Source organism: Microcaecilia unicolor, chromosome 6 (assembly GCF_901765095.1).
Source record: "Microcaecilia unicolor chromosome 6, aMicUni1.1, whole genome shotgun sequence".
Taxonomy (NCBI): domain Eukaryota; kingdom Metazoa; phylum Chordata; class Amphibia; order Gymnophiona; family Siphonopidae; genus Microcaecilia; species Microcaecilia unicolor.
The window spans coordinates 4,240,813-4,260,382 of NC_044036.1; the positions used below are offsets into that span (position 1 = coordinate 4,240,813).

General features: G+C 45.6%; 1 protein-coding gene across 2 annotated transcripts in view; it reads left to right on the forward strand.

The window, feature by feature from the left end:
- The window catches only part of ELOVL1 (ELOVL fatty acid elongase 1), a 146,503-nt gene that overhangs the window by 26,737 nt on the left and 100,196 nt on the right, over positions 1–19,570 (forward strand). Inside the window, exon 1 of one of the 2 annotated variants that reach the window (XM_030205530.1) lies at positions 19,228–19,315. The exons of the other annotated variant lie outside the window; for it this stretch is intronic. The gene's annotated coding sequence lies outside the window, so the exon portion shown is untranslated. Of the gene's footprint in view, positions 1–19,227; positions 19,316–19,570 lie in introns of those variants that run through there. 2 annotated transcript variants of the gene reach the window in all.

A 19,570-nucleotide genomic window follows, 5' to 3' on the forward strand; every position in this document is an offset into this window, starting at 1 on the left:
TTGACCCACTACAATCTGGTTTTCGCCCTCTCCACTCAACCGAAACTGCGCTTACTAAAGTCTCCAATGACCTATTACTGGCTAAATCCAGAGGTCAATATTCCATCCTCATTCTTCTTGATCTTTCTGCTGCTTTTGACACTGTCGATCACAGCATACTTCTCGATACCCTGTCCTCACTTGGATTCCAGGGCTCTGTCCTTTCCTGGTTCTCTTCCTATCCCTCCACACCTTTAGTGTTCACTGTGGTGGATCCTCTTCTACTTCTATCCCTCTGCCTGTCGGCGTACCTCAGGGTTCTGTTCTTGGTCCCCTCCTCTTTTCTATCTACACTTCTTCCCTTGGTTCATTAATCTCATCCCATGGCTTTTCCTACCATCTCTATGCTGATGACTCCCAAATCTACCTTTCTACCCCTGATATCTCACCTTGCATCCAAACCAAAGTTTCAGCGTGCTTGTCTGACATTGCTGCCTGGATGTCTCAACGCCACCTGAAATTAAATATGACCAAAACCGAGCTTCTCATTTTCCCCCCCAAACCCACCTCCCCGCTTCCCCCGTTTTCTTTTTTGTTGATGGCTTTCTCATTCTCCCTGTCTCCTCAGCTCGAAACCTTGGGGTCATCTTTGACTCTTCTCTCTCCTTCTCTGCTCATATCCAGCAGACCGCCAAGACCTGTTGTTTCTTTCTTTACAACATCCGTAAAATCCGCCCCTTTCTTTCCGAGCACTGTACCAAAACCCTCATCCACACCCTTGTCACCTCTCGTTTAGACTACTGCAATCTGCTTCTTGCTGGCCTCCCACTTAGTCACCTCTCCCCTCTCCAGTCGGTTCAAAACTCTGCTGCCCGTCTCATCTTCCGCCAGGGTCGCTTTACTCATACTACCCCTCTCCTCAAGACCCTTCACTGGCTCCCTATCCGTTTCGCATCCTGTCAAACTTCTTCTACTAACCTATAAATGTATTCACTCTGCTGCTCCCCAGTATCTCTCCACACTCGTCCTTCCCTACACCCCTTCCCGTGCACTCCGCTCCATGGATAAATCCTTCTTATATGTTCCCTTCTCCACTACTGCCAACTCCAGACTTCGCGCCTTCTGTCTCGCTGCACCCTACGCCTGGAATAAACTTCCTGAGCCCCTACGTTTTGCCCACCCTTGGCCACCTTTAAATCTAGACTGAAAGCCCACCTCTTTAACATTGCTTTTGACTCGTAACCACTTGTAACCACTCGCCTCCACCTACCCTCCTCTCTTCCTTCCCGTTCACATTAATTGATTTGATTTGCTTACTTTATTTTTTGTCTATTAGATTGTAAGCTCTTTGAGCAGGGACTGTCTTTCTTCTATGTTTGTGCAGCGCTGCGTATGCCTTGTAGCACTATAGAAATGCTAAATAGTAGTAGTAGTAGTAGCTGTTAACGGTCACACCTAAGTGCACCAAGTGACGTACGTATGGTAGATGTATTACTTGGTGGTATGCCCTATTCATTCACCTTAGAATTATAAGCTAGAGCATTTAGGTGCTACTTCATAGAATAATCTGGTTCTCTTATGCACACAAACACCAATTAAGAGTCCTTTGTGCATAAGTGGCACATAGCTCTAGGCGCAAGCTCATAGCATTGCCCTGTTAGCGAGCACCCCTACTTTTTCACTTACAGTAAATGAGAAAATATTCTTCTTTTAGTGACAACTGCTTATGGCTACCTCTGTGTCCTAGTTCAAGGATTCCAAAAAGGTTTAATGGAAAAGATCAGTGGGTAAACTTTGCCTGCCTAAAGCAAAGGTTGATGTGGACTGAAGTACACTGTGCAACATTTATCAAGAGGTTACCACAAAGGCTGCAGTTGATGGAAAAACTAACCCTCTTCATAGGGTTATGAACAATCAATAATCCCATCTTGAATAAATATTCATTGGATTAAATGATACTGATGATAGTACACTAAGAGGATGGTGAAAGGCAGGTGGCACCTTATAGACAAACCAATTTATTGAGGCCTGAGCTGTCATACAGTTTGAACGGTGCCTGGAGCTACAGGGGAGATCAGGGGAAAACCACCCAAGGGTGCAAGGGCAGCAAAGGGGGTAGGGACCCACATCGCACAAGTGGCAACCTATAAGCCTGCAGCACCTGAGAAACAACCCAGCTTGAACTGCCTGCTTTCTTAAGTTCTGAGCCCCTGAGCACAGGCACAGCAGTCTTGTTGGGAATGCTGTAAAGAGCAATATGTATCTCAGGTACTTCCAGCACCCACCTATCTCCTCTGGCGCAAAAGGATATAGCCTGTCCAAAACCTTAGACCCCCTGAGATCCCCATCTGCCATGTGGAAGAGCACCTGATGGAGCAGAAAATGCTTCAGGGGCCCTGACAGATCCTACAGAATAGACTCGTTTGACTCGGTCTTTTGAGGCGAGAGTGGTTTATTAATCGGTGGAATTGCAGATTGGGGGTACGCCAAAACTTCCAGCAGGTATTTTTTTCAAGAAATCAATTGGTATTATTCCAATTGAAAAAGGAAAATTCAAATCTGCAAGTTAAACATCTATTGTAATTTTCATGGTGTTCCAGCTTTATAGAAACCTTTATTTATCCTTTATCAAAGTGTCCGTTAAGTTTTCAGAGAGAAGATTTCTGAGTAATGATTCAATTGTAACATTCTCAAGAGCTAACGTTAAGAATCAATTTATTTACCAGCAGTCGTATCCTGGAAGGTTTTTGTAACCGCAGCAGTAAGTTGTTGAATAGCTGACCAATAGATGTAGTCCATGATTGTACATCTGCTTCCTGGGGTAGAGCACCACCGTTCCATCTTGTCCTCCTCGTCCGAAGGACTGCAGGACAAAGCGGGGTTAAGCTCTGTGGGATAAAGATGTCTGGATCCCTAATGGAGAAGTCGCTCCTCCGACAGGTCCAAAAGCGGGATCCCTCTCACTGGCATTCACTGGGGTGCTAGAGACAAAATGCAGAAGCGTTTGCTGACTGGGGGTAGGTATTCGGGCCGGCGGTGGTAGACCCTTTACCACCCCCTTTCTCTTTGTGTGCAGCATATTTAGAGCTAGAAAAATAAGGCAACAGAGTTTCAGCTCATGCGACCATGGAGTCTCCAGCGTGAGCTGCCAACTTGACTCCCTACTTCCTCCAAGCTGCAGAATTCTGAACAGATTGGAGAGGAGAAAGATGATTGAGCGGAAGACCAGTGAGAAGTAAATTGCAATAGTCCAGGCGAGAAGTAACAAGGGTATGAATAAGGGTTTGGTGGCATGTTCAGAAAGGAAGGGGCGAATTTTGCTAATAGAGGACATATACACGGATGTCGGAATCCTTTTCTCCTACCCATTTCCTTCCAGATCAGAGGGGAGGGGTGGGGAGCAATAGTGGAAACAACCTACACAGCTGACTCAGTTCCCACTAAGGGTGTCTGGATTAGGCTTTGTGATGCATGGTGGGGGGGGGGGGGAGGGGGAGTCTATTCTGGAGGATCTGTCAGGCCCCTGAAGCATTTTCTGCTCCATCAGTGTGCTCTTCCACATGGCAGATGGGGATCTCAGGGGTCTAAGGTTTTGGACAGGCTATATCCTTTTGCGCCAGAGGAGATAGGTGGGTGCTGGAAGTACCTGATACATACTGCTCCTTACAGCATTCCCAAGAAGACTGCTGTGCCTGTGCTCAGGGGCTCAGATCTTAAGAAGCAGGCAGTTCAAGCTGGGTTGTTTCTCAGGTGCTGCAGGCTTATAGGCTGCCACTTGTGCGATGTGGGTCCCTACCCCCTTTGCTGCCCTTGCACCCATGGGTGTTTTTCCCCTGATCTCCCCTGTAGCTCCAGGCAAACAAAAAGAAAAAAATGCTTTTCCAGCATTGAAATATTACATATCTGAGGGCTGACAGCTGAAATCGACTGTGTCCTGGACCAGGGTCAGCCCAAGCAAATCAGCAGTCTCAGCTTGTTGACCATAGGTGCTGTAAGATCTGTGGGAGCTGGTTCCCTGTGTCCTTCCTATAATGGACCATTTCTAGAAACGGGTACTGGGAAGGGGGGGGGCAACCCTAGCCCTTGCCCTCGGCTGACAGTCATTGGGCTGAGACATTGGGACCCATGGGCCTTGTGTCTGACAGAAATGGCAATCAGTTTGTCTTCATTGGATTTTTCTCCTCCTGCAACTGGAGCTTTAAACGGTCTCCATTGGGGCTTGGGGAGCAGGTGTCTTCTACATCAACCCTAGTCCTGATCACTGGGAAGGTCTTGATGAAACCTCATTTGCTTTCTACACTTCTTCCTTCTGGTGAAGCAGGCTGCTTCCCCCTGTGGGGCTTGGGGAGTCTGTCTCCGGGTGCAAGCACTGCAGAGGAGACTGGGCCCCGACTGAAACTCCTGTTGTGCCAGAGTCTGTTCTAGGGGACATGGGGGACCTTTCAGACCCCCAGTTGCCTCTAGGCTCTGATTCTCAGACAGAACCACCCTTTCCCCAGAAGGAGGAGAAGGAAGCTTTTGCCTGTTCTTCAGCTGCATTGGGAAGAGCTTTCCCACCTCATTGAATTGACTAAGCTATCAGAGGGAGATCCTATATGGATCTCATGGGGCCCCTGAAGCATTTTCCGCTTTATGCAGGAGTGCACCTTATAATACTGGCAGAAAGGGAGATACCAGATGGGACTCTCTGGGAGATATTTTCAGAGAAACATCTGTACTAGCTCCAAGCCCAGAAGTACAGTCTGGGCAGCCTTGAGACTCCATGACAGCCACCCTGGAAGTGGTGCTTGGGGCTTAGGCCTGCATGTTCCCTCTTCATCAGTATTATTGTCTTACTGGGCGCCAACTTGTCAGAATTTCAATTGCTGGATCCTGCTCCTGGCTAGATTGTAGGACAGTCCATGTGCTTCAGATGTTCCATTGGACCATTGGATTGGGGTGGTAGTTAAACCGATCTGAGCCTCCACAGCCTTGGCCACCCACTACCAGACTACCTGTTTTCCTCCCAGGTGGGCTGGCACTAAAATGGCTGCCATTCCTATCAAAGATGGGACCCTGTGGCAGCCACATAACTACCATGAGGAGAGGCCTGCTCACTGCTTTCCAATGTGCCAGAGTCCCAGTGGGGTGAAAGCATCCTCTCCTGACTCACTCTGAAGCAATCTGGACAACAGTGTTGGGCCTGGGACATAAGCACGGGAACAACGGTAGGACACCCACTCCCCCGTGGTGGAGCTTGGTTGAGCTCCCCCCTCCCCACCATCACCACCACCACCCTCCTGTACTCTACACTCTGCTGAAATGGAGCAGTTTTATTTTCCTTTTAATTGAGCCATTTTTTCAGAGAAACTTTATTTCTCCAGAAAACTTGAGGAATAAAGCTGAGTAACCAAATCCTTTTCTCTTTTAAATAAAACTTCACTGCCTTTAAGGGAGGGGGGAAGGAAGGGGCAAACCCTTTCTCCCATTGGCTGAGGCTCTGCGGAACTTGGCTGAGTAGCCCAGCGAGCTGAAGCTTTTGCAGGAGACCGGACCAGTACTCTTAACTCCACTGGGTAAGGGAGCAAATGGCCATGCATCACCCAAAGATGGAGGCCGTAGACTGCCCCCCCCCCCCCCCCCCCAGGGATCAGACCTACCTCTAGAATAAGTCCACCTTTACCATCTACTGGAGATAGCAAATAACTGAAGATTTCAGCAGGCCCCTTATGTCGGTGATGTCGCTGGAAACATTCAGAATCTCTGCCTTCATTCTCTAGTCAGGAAGGGACAAAACCTATTGGTACCAACTGGTCTAGTGGGATGATAAAGAAGCTTTGATAGTTCTTTCAGTTTTGTGTGAATGTTTGGATCTAATCTCTTGTTTTTGAAGCACCTTAAATAGGGTTACCAATGACTCCTGAAAAAGAGGACACATTGATCCAGTCTGGGTTTTGCTTCCATTGAAGCTGCTGCCCTGCGTGGCTGGCCCTGGTATTCATTAAGGATATCCTGAAAACCTGGCTGGGTGTGTACTGAGATAGAGGACCCCCCTGCTCTGTCTAGTATACCTATTTGGATCCTGAGACTTTAGTGCAGACCTTGTAAGGTGATGGATTGCCTCTACCCTGTGTATTTACTTGGAGGTATAGCCTTCAGATTTGGGCACAGGATTGCAGATTCTTATCAAAGGTCTGCATAGAGAGATTCTTACCTCGTTTTCTGCTAGTTATGCCTCTCTCCCTTTGCATAAACCATCAGGCCTGTATTCTGACATGTCATGCCTTTCACTGGGCTGAATTGTGATCTTCAGCAGTTCAGTTGATGAAAGTTAAATACAGAAGTGAATTTTTGGATGGGCAAACTCAAGCTCTATGTTCAGAATAGTTTTGAATCCGGATGGTCAGGTATTTTGCTGGATACTTTGGACAGAGGGGGATAAATTTGTGGTTTGGGAGAGTGGGGAAGCTTGGCTATTAGTCCTCTTAGTTGGGTTCGATGTATCTTTCTCATTGGTCCATTAAAACACTTTAGCGTCCAATGTTCCCATCAATCTGTTCCCATATGGCTTATTACGGGTACATCGGACACTAAAGGGTTCATTTCACTCCAGAGCATTTCTCTTTCTTTTCTTTCTTTGAGGAGGTGTTTCCTAAAGTTAAGTATCTGAACGTTAAGTAGCTCCGACCAGTGCTTTAATCTGTTTTCCTAGTGCTTCCACATTGTCTCTGATATAAATAAGAGACATAAGAGTAACTTTCACTTAATGAGTGACATGTAGGTTAATTCCTGGCAGCAGAAGTGTAAGTAGTTCTGAGAATTCTGCTTCAATGTTTGTCCAGTATTATACATGAACACAGAGGATCCTTTAAGTAGTTGTAGGACTGTCTGTTTCCTGGTTTTCTATTCCATGTGACTTACCCAATCCCAGTATGGTAATTTGGTATAGTTTTCTGATCGTAAGAGGTTCTGCCTTTGATTACTACCATTTCTTACGGTGGGCTTGGTGTGGAGAATCCTTCAAAAGCAATTGGTAGTGGCAGGCAGAATTATTTCACCATGAGGCTCATTTTCAAAGCACTTAGCCTCCCAAAGTTCCATAGAAACCTATGGAACTTAGCCTCCCAAAGTGCTTTGAAATATGCCTCCATGTCTCTCTCTCTTTCTGCAGCAGCATGTGCAAATGAGTCTGAGAGTGGAAAAAGAATGAGACGAAAGGAGAAGAATGCTTGCAACCTAAAAGCAGAGGCCAATACAAAAGGAAACATGTACATAGCTGTTTATGAGCACAGGGTGTATTTTTCTCTATTGTTTTACTTTGGCAACACGTGGACAGATTTTCATACTTTGCAAGTTTCTTCAAACTCTCTCTGATCGGCTGTGTGGGAGGAGGTTGGCGAGGACCGTGGTCTGCGTGTTGCCCTTGTGACTAAGCATATACTGTTGTGCTAGAAAGATACTTTGGATTTTGTTTCCTCCCAGTCTACAAAAAAAAAAAAAAAAAAATCAAGAAGCCAGACCCTGGAGAAAGGTGTAGAAATACATTTCCTTTTGTGCTAATCGGAGATCAGGAGATCAGAGATGCACACTTCTCAAGTTGACAGGAAAAAAAATGAGTAAGAGAAAAACTGTAGGATTCTGGGGAAAGGAGAAACAGCAACTATAGCAGAAAAATGTATGAACTGTGCCACCAGGTTAGAAATGTAACTTGACCATGGACAGTACGAACCAGCACTAGAATCAAGTCCCACTTATTTGCACTAGTCTCAAAATATAATAAAGGTGACACTTTGTTCTTACCTGCTAATTTCTTTTCCTTTGAGTCCTGCTAGACCAGTCTATGATCTGCTCAGAAGACTACCAGAATGTTCGGGTGACGGAAAGGGCATCCTGAGTTTCTGCAGTTAGTGAGCTTGAGGGAAGGGTCTCCACATCTCTGTACTGGGGAAGAGCTTGAGTTGGACCCTGATCTGTGTGTAGATTGGACTTGCTGTGAAACATAATATTGCTCCATAATCTTGGCCCTTAATATGGGTTTATACCGTAGGGCCTTGTGGATGAGCCATGTCATTGACCCACTATTGATTCCCTGATGATGTCTTCTTAAAGATGATCTGGAGTACTACCCCTTAGGGTTCCTATAGCCCAGGTCCGAAGTAGGCTTGCAGTTTAGGGTTTCAGTGTTAGCTCTATGGTATGGTATAAAATGTGCCGTACGGGTGACCCAGATTGTTCCTCTATATGATCTGTAATGATGCTTCGCCATAATATTGTGTCATGATATTCTTTGAGGACAATAAGGCATTGTTTTCTTATGTGGGTGATGTCATCTGATGGAGCCTGGTAAGGACGCTGATCACTAGAAAGTAGAAAGCTCTAACAGCGGGTACTCCAGTCTTGTTTTTTTCTGTGGAGATGAGAGGAGTGTCTTCAGTTCCCTCCCTCACGCTGTGCTTTTGTTTTCAAAGCGCTCTTCCCATTCAGATATTTCTCTTTTCTCTTCAGTTTTCTTTTTTCTTTTACCCTTTTCAGTGTTTTCCCTTACCTCTTACTGATTTTTGTAGGGTTTTTTTGGCGTTGTAAGTTTCTGTTCTTTTTCTTGTGTTAGGCCATGGTCCTAACTCCATTCTGAATGTTTCCCCTGTTTTTCCGCGCAAGATTGAGAAGTTTAATTTGGCTGAGATTCTTTTTATGATGTCCCAGAAGATTCCCCAGTGGCTTCAAGTGTTGCACTAAATTCAGGTGTGTGATATCTGCCATGGACATGCACAGTTGGTGCTTAGGGTGCCTTGGGCCAGATCATGACCCCTCTGTTTGTGATCTTTGTTCGCATATGCAGGGAAGAACCCAGAGAGTGCCACTGGTCCAAAGGGAGCAACGTTTTGCCTCTTTGAAGGCCGGATCGTCGGACTCAGCACCGGCGGCATCAACCTCCATGGCTGGTCTGATTCCGGCATCACTGGGAATGCACAGGCATTAAGTGGGTCTCCACCTGCATTGACACCAGGCACTGTTAGAAAGACCCCAGGACCAGTCAGCATTGGACCCGACACTGACATCGAGGACCTGCATTGAGTGGAGGAGTGGGCTTTGATCCTGGCAACTTGGGTTTGATTTCCACTACAGCTTCTTGTGACCTTGGGCAAGTCACTTAACCCTCCATTGTCCCAGGTACAAAAACTTAGATTGTAAGCCTTCTAGGGACAAAGAGTACCTGCATATAATGTGTACAGTGCTGCATAGGTCTAGTAGCATTATAGATTAGTAGTAGTAGTGGCACCGGGAGATCGGGGCTCTATGCATCGAGGAAAGTCCAAGAAGCATAAGCACTCATCTTCCTCAACGCACGGTGCTGGGAAAACTGGGGCATCAGCAAACCCGATACCCGAGAAGTGGTGGCACCTGGAAGAACGCTCCTCCTCCTTGGAAGAGGTGCCAGTATGCAAGAGCAGCCCGGTCCCCACCACCAGTTCGGCGCCATTGCCAGAGCAGCATCAGGCCCTCCCCGAGGCTTCATTGATGTCAGTGCCTCACTGAGCATTGGTGGTGGTGCTTGGGCAGGCAGTACCACCCTTGACATCAAGGAAGGAAGCTTCCCTGGAGTCTGGAGGTAGAGCTTCTCTTCGAAGCTCTTCTTTGAAGCTCCTCAGAGCGTGGACATCGTTCTACCACAGCAAGGTTGGCATGGACTCATTCACCTGCTTCTGAGTATGGTGTTCAGTCTGATTGGGGCCATTCATGGGAGTCAGATGAGGATCCACTTTACTTCTAGGAGGAGGAGTCCTATGGAATTCCATCTGATCCCTCTCCTCCTCAAGAGAGATGGAAATCTCCTCCAGAGGCGCACTGTTTCACCAGTTTTCTAAGGGAGATGGCTGCGGCTGTCCCATTTAAGTTGGAGATGGTGGAGCTTAGAGCAGAGATATCCTTAAGGATGCACTGATGAAGCTCTGAGTGTCTTCCCTCACTGTGCAGGTTGCACCCAAGGAGGTGAATATGCAATATCATTTCAAGAAGGCACAGTTGCCACACATCTCCATGGTGGTCGAATCTTCTCTTAAGCAGGCGAAGAGTGCTCGGACTCATGCTTCAGCGTCCCTGGGGCGGGAGGCCAGAACTTTGGATTCGTTTGGGAGAAAGACTTCTCAGGCCTCTGTTCATTTATTGCATCCAGTCCTACCAGCTCTACACGAATTTGTACTTGGAGTCTTTGGCAGCGCACTGACTCTGGCAGACTCTCTCCCTTCTGAGTAGACCATAGAAGTTCAGCAGCTGGCCAATAAGCAGATGGAGTGTAGGCCAGGGGTGACCGTAATTTTTGATGTATCACTACTACTACTTATTTCTATAGCGCTACTAGATGTACGCTGTGCTGTACGCTTGAACATGTAAGAGACAATCCCTTCTCGACAGAGCTTACAATCTAATCAGGACAGACAAATGGGACAAATAAGGGAATACTTAAAGTTGGAATGATATAACATATGGATATTATTGCAGATTAAGAAGGCCAAGAGGGATTATGAAAAAAAGATAGCATTAGAGGCAGGAAGCCGGCAAAAGAATCGGTTGGGCCGCTGCATGACCGAGGGGTAAAAGGGCGCGATCAAGGAAGACAAAGACATAGCGCAGAGATTGAATTAATTCTTTGCTTCGGTTTTCACTGAGGAAGATTTGGGTGGGATACCGGTGTCGGAAATGATATTTCAAGCGGATGAGTCGGAGAAACTTACTGACTTCACGGTAAACCTGGAGGACGTAATGGGGCAGTTCAGCAAACTGAAGAGTAGCAAATCTCCTGGACCGGATGGTATTCATCCTAGAGTACTGATAGAACTGAAAAATGAGCTTGCGGAGCTACTGCTAGTGATATGCAATTTATCCTTAAAATCAAGTGTGGTACCGGACGATTGGAGGGTGGCCAATGTAACACCCATTTTTTAAAAAGGTTCCAGGGGAGATCCGGGAAATTATAGACCGGTGAGTCTGACTTCGGTGCCAGGGAAAATGGTAGAGGCTATTATTAAAAACAAAATTACAGAGCACATCCAAGGACATGGATTACTGAGACCGAGTCAGCACGGCTTTTGTGTGGGGAAATCTTGCCTGACCAATTTACTTCAATTCTTTGAAGGAGTAAACAAACATGTGGACAAAGGGGAGCCGGTTGATATTGTGTATCTGGATTTTCAAAAGGCGTTTGACAAGGTACCTCATGAAAGGCTACAGAGGAAATTGGAGGGTCATGGGATAGGCGGAAATGTCCTATTGTGGATTAAAAACTGGTTGAAGGATAGGAAACAGAGAGTGGGGTTAAATGGGCAGTATTCACAATGGAGAAGGGTAGTTAGTGGGGTTCCTCAGGGGTCTATACTAGGACCGCTGCTTTTTAATATATCTATAAATGATTTAGAGATGGGAGTAACTAGAGAGGTAATTAAATTTGCTGATGACACAAAGTTATTCAAAGTCGTTAACTCGCGACAGGATTATGAAAAACTACAGAAGGACCTTACGAGACTGGAAGACTGGGCGGCTAGATGGCAGATGACGTTTAATGTGAGCAAGTGCAAGGTGATGCATGTGCGAAAAAAGAACCCGAATTATAGCTAAGTCATGCAAGGTTCCACGTTAGGAGTTACGGACCAAGAAAGGGATCTGGGTGTCATCGTCGATAATACACTGAAACCTTCTGCTCAGTGTGCTGCTGCGGCTCGGAAAGCGAATACAATGTTGGGTATTATTAGGAAAGGTATGGAAAACAGGTGTGAGGATGTTATAATGCTGTTATATTGCTCTATGGGGTGACCGCACCTTGAGTACTGTGTTCAATTCTGGTTGCCGCATCTCAAGAAAGATATAGTGGAATTGGAAAAGGTGCAGAGAAGGGTGACTAAAATGATAGCGGGGATGGGACGACTTCCCTATGAAGAAAGACTAAGGAGGCTAGGGCTTTTCAGCTTGGAGAAGAGACGGCTGAGGGGAGACATGATAGAGGTATATAAAATAATGAGTGGAGTGGAACAGGTGGATGTGAAGCGTCTGTTCACGCTTTCCAAAAATACTAGGACTAGGGGGCTTGCGATGAAACTACAGTGTAGTAAATTTAAAACCAATCTGAGAAAATTTTTCTTCACCCAACACGTAATTAAACTCTGGAATTCATTGCTGGAGAACGTGGTGAAGGCGGTTAGCTTGGCAGAGTTTAAAAAGGGGTTAGACGGTTTCCTAAAGGACAAGTCCATAAACCGCTACTAAATGGGGAAAAATCCACAATTCCAGGAACAGCATGTATAGAATGTTTTTACGTTTTGGAAGCTTGCCAGGTGCCCTTGGCCTGGATTGGCTGCTGTCGTGGACAGGATGCTGGGCTCGATGGACCCTTGGTCTTTTCCCAGTGTGGCATTACTTATGTACTTGTGTACCATGCTGGACATGTCAAATTGTGAGAGAAGAACATTGTTACCGTTTGCAATAATTTGTTTAAATTTGGTCATGAGTGTTAAAAGAACTGTTATTCTCTAGTATCTCTAATCTTCTCCCTTCCATCATGTCCTCCGAGTCTGTCGACAAGGCTGTCTCCACTTACAATGCCACTCTCTCCTCTGCTCTGGACACTCTTGCACCATCCATCTCTCGTCCCACAAGGTATACTAATACCCAGCCCTGGCTGACCCCTTGCACCCGATACCTTCGCTCCTGCGCCCGATCGGCTGAACGCCTCTGGAGGAAATCTCTCACCCATACTGATTTCATCCATTACAAATTCATGCTATCCTCCTTCCAGTCCTCCCTATTCTTCGCCAAACAGGACTATTACACCCAGTTGACTAATTCCCTCAGCTGTAAGCCTCGTCTATTCGCCACCCTTAACTCCCTCCTCAAAGTGACCTCCGCTCCCACCCATCCTCACTCTCTCCTCAATCACTGGCTGACTACTTCTACGACAAGGTGCAGAAGATCAATCTCGAATTCACCACCAAACCATCTCCTCCTCTTCACCCTATAACCAACTCCCTCAACCAACCAACCCAGGCCACCGCCTCCTCTTTTCCTGATATCACCGAAGAGGAAACCGCACATCTTCTTTCCTACTCGAAATGCACCACCTGTTCCTCTGAAACCATCCCCACCAACTTACTTAACACCATCTCTCCTACCGTCACCCCCCCCCCCCATCTGTCATATCCTCAACCTTTCTCTCTCCACTGCAGTTGTCCCTGACACCTTCAAGCATGCTGTAGTCACACCACTCCTCAAAAAAAAAAAAAAAAAATTGACCCTACCGGTCCCTCCAACTACCGCCCAATTTCCCTCCTACCCTTCCTGTCCAAGATACTTGAACGCGCGCCATTCACAGCCGTTGCCTTGATTTTCTCTCCTCATGCCATCCTTGATCCGCTTCAATCCGGCTTTTGCCCCCTACACTCGACAGAAACGGCACTATCTAAAGTCTGCAGTGACCTGTTCCTTGCCAAATCCAAAGGTGTCTACTCCATCCTCATCCTCCTCGACCTATCCGCCGCTTTTGACACTGTCAATCACAATTTACTTCTTGCCACACTGTCCTCATTTGGGTTCCAGAGCTCTGTCCTCTCCTGGTTCTCCTCTTATCTCACCCACCGTACCTTCAGAGTACACTCTCATGGTTCTTCCTCCACCCCCATCCCGCTCTCTGTTGGAGTTCCTCAGGGATCTGCCCTTGGACCCCTTCTTTTTTCAATCTACACCTCTTCTCTGGGCTCCCTGATCTCATTTCATGGTTTCCAATATCATCTTTATGCTGACGACACCCAGCTTTATCTCTCCACACCAGACATCACTGCCGAAACCCAGGCCAAAGTATCGGCTTGCTTATCCGACATTGCTGCCTGGATGTCCAACCGCCACCTGAAACTGAACATGGCCAAGACCACTTCCCCTCTCCCTCCACTCTCTATCTCAGTTGCCCTCATCGTCCCCGTCTCATCTGCCCGCTACCTCGGAGTCATCTTCGACTCCTCCCTCTTCTTCTCTGCGCATATCCAACAGATAACCAAGACTTGTTGCTTCTTCCTCTATAACATTAGCAAAATTCGCCCTTTCCTCTCTGAGCACACCACCCGAACTCTCGTCCACTCTCTCATTACCTCTCGCCTTGACTACTGCAACCTACTCCTCGCTGGCCTCCCACTTAGCCATCTATCCCCCCTTCAGTCCGTTCAGAACTCAGCTGCACGTCTTATCTTCCGCCTGGACCGATATACTCATATCACCCCTCTCCTCAAGTCACTTCACTGGCTTCCGATCAGGTACCGCCTAGAGTTCAAGCTTCTCCTACTAACCTACAAATGCACTCGATCTGCAGCCCCTCCTTACCTCTCTACCCTCATCTCCCCTTACGTTCCTACCCGTAACCTCCGCTCTCAAGACAAATCCCTCCTCTCAGTACCCTTCTCCATCACCGCCAACTCCAGACACCGCCCTTTCTGCCTCGCCTCACCCCATGCTTGGAATAAACTCCCTGAGCCCATACGCCAGGCCCCCTCCCTGCCCATCTTCAAATCCTTGCTCAAAGCCAACCTCTTCAATGTCGCCTTCGGCACCTATCCACTACACCTCTATTCAGGAAATCTTGATTGCCCCAACTTGACATTTCATCCTTTAGATTGTAAGTTCATTCGAGCAGGGACGGTCCTTCTTTGTTAAACTTTACAGCGCTGCGTAACCCTAGTAGCGCTCTAGAAATAAGTAGCAGTGTTTTGGTGCTCTGAATGGCACGGAAGCCAGATTGGGATGTGTGCAATACTGAGAAGTTGTTCAAGTAGTTGGTAAGTTGTTTAGTTACCAGGCTTTCCATCAGCTTGACTGCCAATGGGATGGATGCCACTGGACGATAATTAGATATATCATTTAGTTTTTTCTTCTGGTCTTTGGGAATTGGTGTTAGTAGGATATTTCCTTTATCTGTGGGAAAGGATCCATGTTGAAGCATGTGATTCAGGTAACATAGTAAATGACGGCAGAAAAAGACCTGCACGGTCCATCCAGTCTGCCCAACAAGACAAACTCACATGTGCTACTTTTTGTGTATACCCTACTTTGATTTGTACCTGTCCTCTTCAGGGCACAGACCGATCTACTATGAAACGCTGAGGGGCAGATTTTATTAAGTAGCTGGGGTATGCGTCCAGTTTACAGTGGGATTTGGTGAATTTGTTGATCTCTTGGGCGACAGTATCTTCCATTAGTGAATAAAAATTTGTCCAAATTTGATCTGCTGGATACTCATTGGTTGTTGTGTCTAAGTCGTCAATGAATTTTACATAGTCAGAGGAGTTAGCTGATAAGGTGGATCTTAGTTTAATGATTTTCTCATTGAAATAGGTAGCTAGTTTATCTGCTGATGGGGTATCCATGTTAGTTAAAGTAACTGGTGTGGTGTTTAGAAGATTATGTACAAATTGGAATAACTTGTGTAAGTCTTTGTGGTTTTGTCCTATTTTGGAATTATAATATGATATGACCTCTTGTATTGCCTGATGGTATATTTGTATTTTCTTAACATTAGTTTCCAAGCAGTGAATGTTTGTTCATCTTTCTTTTTGCTCCAAGCACGTTCCAAGTCTCCTTGTTTGGGTTTTTAGTTTTTTCAATTTGTCGTTAAACCATGGGAGTGAGTTTTTTCTTTGTGATATTCTTGTTTGTATTGGTGCTATTGTATCAAGTATGCTATTGCATCTTGTGACCCAGTTTAAAAGATATTGATTGGAGTCTATTTGTACTGACAAGTCATTCCTGTAGACCTCTTGCCATAATAATACTGGATCAATGTGACCTCTTGTGGTGAAAGTTTTTTGTTCTTGATTCAGGCTCAAATTTATTTTTATTCTCCATTGCATGGATATTTTTTAGTTTGAAGTGATCTTACCAGGGTACTTGTGTCCAATTGATATCTGTTATTGTAAAGGTTTGATCAGGAGTAAATTTGTATGTAATGAGGTCAAGTGCATGACCTTTGATATGGGTTGATTGAGTATTTATCCAATTGAAATCCCAAAGCTGGAAAAAATCTCTGCATTCTTGTGTGTTTTTAGCATTATAGTTTTTTAGATGCAAATTTATATCTCCTAGTATGAGTAGATTGGAATTAGATAAACAAGAATTCAAGATGAAGCCCATAAGATTTTGTTGACATTCTTGCCAGATTACTGGTGGTCTATAAAACAGAATAATGTTTAGATAGATAATGTAGGATGGTTAATATTAAGTGAGGCAATTTCTAGTTGTGGAGACATGGATTCTGCTATAGTTGTTACCAGTGCTTTTTTTGTGGAAAAAAAGGTGCCGGTACTCATGGGCGGGGTCACCGCATGGCTCCACCCCTATGATAGCCACACCCCTTATACCAGCTATTGCGCATATAAACAGACATCATTGAAAATATTATACTAGTATATGAGAACAAAATAACGTGATTTTTTTCATTATAAATAATTTCTGTAAGCTGTTACAGCTCCAGTATACCCAGTGCAAAATAAGACAGCAGATGTAAATTCTCAAAGTGGACATATTTGAAACACTAAAATGAAAATAAAATGATTTTTTCTACCTTTGTTATCTGTTGACTTTGTTTTTCTGATCGTGCTGGCCGAGTCTCTGATTCTGCTGCTGCTATCTGTCCTCTTAACTCCGTTTCCAGAGCTTCCTTTCCATTTATTTCTTTACTTTCCTCCTTTCTTCTTCATTTCTTGCCCTATATCCATGAGTAAAAGCTGGGTCCTCCGCAGACTTGACTGTCCAGTGGATCCAGCTTCTGCCTATTTTCTCCATCCATGTGCAGTTTTTCTCCTCTCTTCCTTTTCCCTCATTTCATCTCCTTCATCTCTCTTCCCTCCCCTCTATGTCCAGCAATTTCTCTTCTCTCCCTGAGTCCTGCCCTCCCATCCATGGCCATCTGTCACATGCTCTCTCCATTCATTCCTATCCAGCAATTTCCCTCTCTCCCTGAACCCTGCCCTCCCGTCCATGCCCATCCATGCTCCTCTGTCCTCTGCCCCCTCCATTCATCCCTGTCCAGCAATTCCCCTCTCTCCCTGAGCCCTGCCCTCCCATCCATGCTCCTCTGTCCCCTGCCCCCTCCATTCATCCCTATCCAGCAATTCCCCTGTCTTCCTGAGCCCTGCCATCCATGTCCAGATGGTCCTTTCTCCCTTGCCCTCCCGCTCCCATGTCCAACTGCCTGCCTGCCTACCCGCCCTGGCGCCCTCTTCTCCCCCCAAGGATCCTTTTTCTTTTATTTTAAATTTACCTGACCTCCGAGTCCGACCGCATGGGCAGCAGCGTCACTGAAAGTGCTCCCCTCCCGAGTCCCGACGTCTCTAGCAGAAGCTTCCTGATTTGTTCATTCTCAGTGTCCCGCCCTCGAGGGTGGGACATTGAGAATGAACGAATAAGGAAGCTTCTGCTAGAGACGTCGGGACTCGGGAGGGGAGCACTTCCAGTGATGCTGCTGCCCATGCGGTCGGACTCAGATGGAGGTTAGGCAAATTTAAAAGAAAAAGGAACCTTGGGGGGAGAAGAGGGTGCCAGGGCGGGCAGATAAGTGGCGGTAAGCATGGCGCGGCGGCGCCCTCTAGAGGTTGGCGCCCCCTGCCATGCTTACCTTGCTTACCGTGTCGGACCGGCCCTGCGGCTCCAGCACACCACGCCCCTGGGGGACTGAGAGGAAATGCAGGGCAAAAAAAAGGTGCCGTTACGCCGTACCTTTGCGTACTGGCACAAAAAAAGCACTGGTTGTTACTATGTAGATGGAATTTATATATAAATGCAATGCCGCCGCCTCTTTTTTCATTTCTAGGCCAATGAATTATTTTGTAACCTGGAGGGCAGAGATCTTAGTATTGGGTCATTTTGGAAATGGATCCAAGTTTCATTATTGATTAATAAATCCAGATTATCATCAATGATCCAATCTGATAGAATTGTTGCCTTGTTGACAGCTGATCTAGTGTTTGTATAACCAATTTGGATTTTTTGAAAGGGATCAGATATGTTAGAAATTATATTGATTTTTCTTAATTGTCTATTAACTTGTTGTAAAGGTTTATTGTGATTTAATATTTCCTTTGTTTTGATGATGATCAGTTGAGGTGATGATTCCATTGTTTTGGTTGTTATTATAATAGCGATGAGTAAGCTGGACTTCTTCAGTTACTCTGTCATGAATGAACTCTAATGCAATACCGCTCTATTTCTCATTCCGAATATGAATTCTCTACACTTGACTGCTTAATCTATTCTGTCACTTTTGAACTTTAATGCAATACCTCCTGTATTTCTCATTCCGGAAATGGTGATCGCCATTACGGAATAATGTAAGCCACATTGAGCCTGCAAATAGGTGGTGAAAATGTGGGATACAAACGAAACAAACAAATAAATATATTTGCTTTGTCTCTTTCCAGGTTCTCATAGTTGAGGATTTTGCAATAAAAGTGTAGCAAGCTTAGGTTCTTTGACAGACCAATTTATCATTACTGTTATCAATAGAAATCAAACAAAATAAAACATGGAAAAGAAAATAAGATGATACCTTTTTTATTGGACATAACTTAATACATTTCTTGATTAGCTTTCGAAGGTTGCCCTTCTTCCTCAGATCCGATCAAGAAATGTATTAAGTTATGTCCAATAAAAAAGGTATCATCTTATTTTCTTTTCCATGTTTTATTTTGTTTGATTTCTATTGATAACCTTTAAGAGTGGACTAACACGGCTACCACACCTCATTACTGTTAAAAATGTTCTATACTGCCTAGCCATGTATACATCATAGTAACTAGGAAAGACCTATAACAACATAGAAGAACACACATCCCTGAAAAACATATCAGACCCTAACAGACATTTTAAAACTGTCTGAATGTCACAATAAAAAATCTCAGATACCCACATCACCCTCTTTTAATAGCTTTAGACTGTCTCTTGTGATCTGCTTCAGTGTTTCTCAGATGTATATTTTTTCCAATTTCCACATCCCTCACACTACGCCTGAGGATTTAGTGGGTGGGGAGTCGGTACTGCTCCCTAGGTGGGTTGAGAGATAGGGATGCTCTCTGAACTGTGGGCGCGGTGTAGTGCTGTAGCTGTAGGATATGCTGGGTGTGCCTTTCCTTTGCTGTAGAGCTGGTTTCTCTAATGATGAGTGTAGAAGGCATGAGTCATACAGGGTGGGGACTGGCATAGCTTGCTTCATCAACTAAGATTCCCTTTCTGTGTAGCAGGTGAGAGTGCCAGATGTAGACTCATTTCAGCCTTTGTCAGCAGAAGTAGTAGTTGTGGGACAGTAAGCACAGAGGTGCTCTTTCGGCAACAGGTGAGAGAACACCCCCCCCCCCCCCCCCCTACACAGAACTGTTTTCTTCATCCCAGGTGAAGAAATGCTAAGTTTAGTTTGTTCTTCCCTCTTTCCAGCTGAGGGCACAGCCACTGCCAGCTGATGAGAGGACACCAGATGGCTGTTCACACCACGCACATACGCCTGAATCCAATGAGTGTCTGTGCGATACAGTTCTGAGTTCAGCGTAGCAGTCTTGTGGTTCTACCATGTGATTTTTATTTTTTCACACTC